We start from the raw sequence: 3,845 nt of genomic DNA, 5'->3' as shown, positions 1-3,845 counted from the left end.
AACTAACTACTTAAAATTCATATAATCCTTGAGCGACATACTAGCGTCCTTCCGATCCCAATCCAAACGGAGATCTGATCCAAACCCATGGCTACGCGATGGGCAGGGCGAGATTTCCTCAAAAATCCACCCCCGAGTGGTCCTTCTTGTCAATTTATCTCGCAAGGCGGAGAAAACAAAAACGAGGGGTGCAACACGAGGACTTCCCAGGAGGTCACCCATCCTAGTACTACTCTCGCCCAAGCACGCTTAACTGCGGAGTTCTGATGGGATCCGGTGCATTAGTGCCGGTATGATCGCACCCATCAAACTAACTACTTAAAATTCATATAATCCTTGAGCGACATACTAGCGTCCTTCCGATCCCAATCCAAACGGAGATCTGATCCAAACCCATGGCTACGCGATGGGCAGGGCGAGATTTCCTCAAAAATCCACCCCCGAGTGGTCCTTCTTGTCAATTTATCTCGCAAGGCGGAAAAAAAATCAACGAGGGGTGCAACACGAGGACTTCCCAGGAGGTCAACCATCCTAGTACTACTCTCGCCCAAGCACGCTTAACTGCGGAGTTCTGATGGGATCCGGTGCATTAGTGCTGGTATGATCGCACCCATCAAACTAATTACTTAAAATTCATATAATCCTTGAGCGACATACTAGCGTCCTTCCGATCCCAATCCAAACGGAGATCTGATCCAAACCCATGGCTACGCGATGGGCAGGGCGAGATTTTCCCAAAAATCCACTCCCGAGTGCTCCTTCTTGTCAATTTATCTCGCAAGGCGGAAAAAACAAAAACGAGGGGTGCAACACGAGGACTTCCCAGGAGGTCACCCATCCTAGTACTACTCTCGCCCAAGCACGCTTAACTGCGGAGTTCTGATGGGATCCGGTGCATTAGTGCTGGTATGATCGCACCCATCAAACTAATTACTTAAAATTCAAATAATCCTTGAGCGACATACTAGCGTCCTTCCGATCCCAATCCAAACGGAGATCTGATCCAAACCCATGGCTACGCGATGGGCAGGGCGAGATTTCCCGAAAAATCCACTCCCGAGTGGTCCTTCTTGTCAATTTATCTCGCAAGGCGGAAAAAACAAAAACGTGGGGTGCAACACGAGGACTTCCCAGGAGGTCACCCATCCTAGTACTACTCTCGCCCAAGCACGCTTAACTGCAGAGTTCTGATGGGATCCGGTGCATTAGTGCTGGTATGATCGCACCCATCAAACTAATTACTTAAAATTCATATAATCTTGAGCGACATACTAGCGTCCTTCCGATCCCAATCCAAATGGAGATCTGATCCAAACCCATGGCTACGCGATGGGCAGGGCGAGATTTTCCCAAAAATCCACTCCCGAGTGCTCCTTCTTGTCAATTTATCTCGCAAGGCGGAAAAAACAAAAACGAGGGGTGCAACACGAGGACTTCCCAGGAGGTCACTCATCCTAGTACTACTCTCGCCCAAGCACGCTTAACTGCGGAGTTCTGATGGGATCCGGTGCAATAGTGCTGGTATGATCGCACCCATCAAACTAATTACTTAAAATTCATATAATCCTTGAGCGACATACTAGCGTCCTTCCGATCCCAATCCAAACGGAGATCTGATTCAAACCCATGGCTACGCGATGGGCAGGGCGAGATTTCCCGAAAAATCCACTCCCGAGTGGTCCTTCTTGTCAATTTATCTCGCAAGGCGGAAAAAACAAAAACGAGGGGTGCAACACGAGGACTTCCCAGGAGGTCGCCCATCCTAGTACTACTCTCGCCTGGGCACGCCTAATCAAGCGAAAGTTCAAGGGGATCCTGGCAGATTAGTGTATGATCGCACCCATCAAACTAAATACTTAAAATTCAAATAATCCTTGAGCGACATACTAGCGTCCTTCCGATCCCAATCCAATCGGAGATCTGATCCAAACCCATGGCTACGCGATGGGCAGGGCGAGATTTTCCAAAAAATCCACTCCCGAGTGGTCCTTCTTGTCAATTTATCTCGCAAGGCGGAAAAAAAATCAACGAGGGGTGCAACACGAGGACTTCCCAGGAGGTCACCCATCCTAGTACTACTCTCACCCAAGCACGCTTAACTGCGGAGTTCTGATGGGATCCGGTGCATTAGTGCTGGTATGATCGCACCCATCAAACTAATTACTTAAAATTCATATAATCCTTGAGCGACATACTAGCGTCCTTCCGATCCCAATCCAAACGGAGATCTGATCAAAACCCATGGCTACGCGATGGGCAGGGCGAGATTTCCCGAAAAATCCACTCCCGAGTGGTCCTTCTTGTCAATTTATCTCGCAAGGCGGAAAAACAAAAACGAGGGGTGCAACACGAGGACTTCCCAGGAGGTCACCCATCCTAGTACTACTCTCGCCCAAGCACGCTTAACTGCGGAGTTCTGATGGGATCCGGTGCATTAGTGCTGGTATGATCGCACCATCAAACTAATTACTTAAAATTCATATAATCCTTGAGCGACATGCCCTTCCCATCCCCAATCCAAACGAGATCTGATTCCAAAACCTTATCGCTACGCTGTGGCAGGGCGAGATTTTCAAAAAAATCCACCTGAAAGTGGTCCTCTGTCAATTTAGCTCGCAAGGCGGAGAAAACAAAAACGGGGGGTGCAACACGAGGACTTCCCAGGAGGTCACCCATCCTAGTACTACTCTCGCCCAAGCACGCTTAACTGCGGAGTTCTGATGGGATCCGGTGCATTAGTGCTGGTATGATCGCACCCATCAAACTAATTACTTAAAATTCATATAATCCTTGAGCGACATACTAGCGTCCTTCCGCTCCCAATCCAACCGGAGATCTGATCCAAACCCATGGCTACGCGATGGGCAGGGCGAGATTTCCCGAAAAATCCACTCCCGAGTGGTCCTTCTTGTCAATTTATCTCGCAAGGTGGAAAAAAAATCAACGAGGGGTGCAACATGAGGACTTCACAGGAGGTCACCCATCCTAGTACTACTCTCGCCCAAGCACGCTTAACTGCGGAGTTCTGATGGGATCCGGTGCATTAGTGCTGGTATGATCGCACTCATCAAACTAATTACTTAAAATTCATATAATCCTTGAGCGACATACTAGCGTCCTTCCGATCCCAATCCAAACGGAGATCTGATCCAAACCCATGGCTACGCGATGGGCAGGGCGAGATTTTCCCCAAAATCCACTCCCGAGTGCTCCTTCTTGTCAATTTATCTCGCAAGGCGGAAAAAACAAAAACGAGGGGTGCAACATGAGGACTTCCCAGGAGGTCGCCCATCCTAGTACTACTCTCGCCCAAGCACGCTTAACTGCGGAGTTCTGATGGGATCCGGTGCATTAGTGCTGGTATGATCGCACCCATCAAACTAATTACTTAAAATTCAAATAATCCTTGAGCGACATACTAGCGTCCTTCCGATCCCAATCCAAACGGAGATCTGATCCAAACCCATCGCCACGCGATGGGCAGGGCGAGATTTTCCCAAAAATCCACTCACGAGTGGTCCTTCTTGTCAATTTATTCTAGCGGAAAAAACAAAAACGCGGGGTGCAACACGAGGACTTCCCAGGAGGTCACCCATCCTAGTACTACTCTCGCCCAAGCACGCTTAACTGCGGAGTTCTGATGGGATCCGGTGCATTAGTGCTGGTATGATCGCACCCATCAAACTAAATACTTAAAATTCAAATAACCCTTGAGCGACATACTAGCGTCCTTCCGATCCCAATCCAATCGGAGATCTGATCCAAACCCATGGCTACGCGATGGGCAGGGCGAGATTTTCCGAAAAATCCACTCCCGCGTGGCCCTTCTTGTCAATTTATCTCGC

General features: G+C 48.9%; 11 non-coding genes across 11 annotated transcripts; all 11 read right to left on the bottom strand.

The window, feature by feature from the left end:
• Positions 1-185: 185 nt before the first annotated feature.
• LOC118347236 lies at positions 186-304 on the bottom strand. Its single transcript, XR_004800468.1, has one exon. It is a non-coding gene; the product is annotated as a 5S ribosomal RNA (ribosomal RNA).
• A 189-nt stretch (positions 305-493) lies between these two features.
• LOC118347229 lies at positions 494-612 on the bottom strand. Its single transcript, XR_004800461.1, has one exon. It is a non-coding gene; the product is annotated as a 5S ribosomal RNA (ribosomal RNA).
• A 189-nt stretch (positions 613-801) lies between these two features.
• On the bottom strand, positions 802-920 carry LOC118347235. Its single transcript, XR_004800467.1, has one exon. It is a non-coding gene; the product is annotated as a 5S ribosomal RNA (ribosomal RNA).
• A 189-nt stretch (positions 921-1,109) lies between these two features.
• Positions 1,110-1,228, bottom strand: LOC118347228. The gene has a single exon (XR_004800460.1). It is a non-coding gene; the product is annotated as a 5S ribosomal RNA (ribosomal RNA).
• Positions 1,229-1,416: 188 nt separating this feature from the next.
• On the bottom strand, positions 1,417-1,535 carry LOC118347232. The gene has a single exon (XR_004800464.1). It is a non-coding gene; the product is annotated as a 5S ribosomal RNA (ribosomal RNA).
• A 496-nt stretch (positions 1,536-2,031) lies between these two features.
• LOC118347230 lies at positions 2,032-2,150 on the bottom strand. Its single transcript, XR_004800462.1, has one exon. It is a non-coding gene; the product is annotated as a 5S ribosomal RNA (ribosomal RNA).
• Positions 2,151-2,338: 188 nt separating this feature from the next.
• Positions 2,339-2,457, bottom strand: LOC118347237. Its single transcript, XR_004800469.1, has one exon. It is a non-coding gene; the product is annotated as a 5S ribosomal RNA (ribosomal RNA).
• Positions 2,458-2,639: 182 nt separating this feature from the next.
• On the bottom strand, positions 2,640-2,758 carry LOC118347234. The gene has a single exon (XR_004800466.1). It is a non-coding gene; the product is annotated as a 5S ribosomal RNA (ribosomal RNA).
• A 189-nt stretch (positions 2,759-2,947) lies between these two features.
• On the bottom strand, positions 2,948-3,066 carry LOC118347233. Its single transcript, XR_004800465.1, has one exon. It is a non-coding gene; the product is annotated as a 5S ribosomal RNA (ribosomal RNA).
• Positions 3,067-3,255: 189 nt separating this feature from the next.
• On the bottom strand, positions 3,256-3,374 carry LOC118347231. Its single transcript, XR_004800463.1, has one exon. It is a non-coding gene; the product is annotated as a 5S ribosomal RNA (ribosomal RNA).
• A 185-nt stretch (positions 3,375-3,559) lies between these two features.
• Positions 3,560-3,678, bottom strand: LOC118347227. The gene has a single exon (XR_004800459.1). It is a non-coding gene; the product is annotated as a 5S ribosomal RNA (ribosomal RNA).
• Between the last annotated feature and the right edge of the window lie 167 nt (positions 3,679-3,845).

The sequence above is a fragment of the Juglans regia genome, unplaced genomic scaffold, assembly GCF_001411555.2.
Source record: "Juglans regia cultivar Chandler unplaced genomic scaffold, Walnut 2.0 Scaffold_845, whole genome shotgun sequence".
NCBI lineage: Eukaryota > Viridiplantae > Streptophyta > Magnoliopsida > Fagales > Juglandaceae > Juglans > Juglans regia.
Note: the sequence above shows the minus strand (reverse complement) of the source record. Positions and strands in the feature narration are given on the sequence as shown.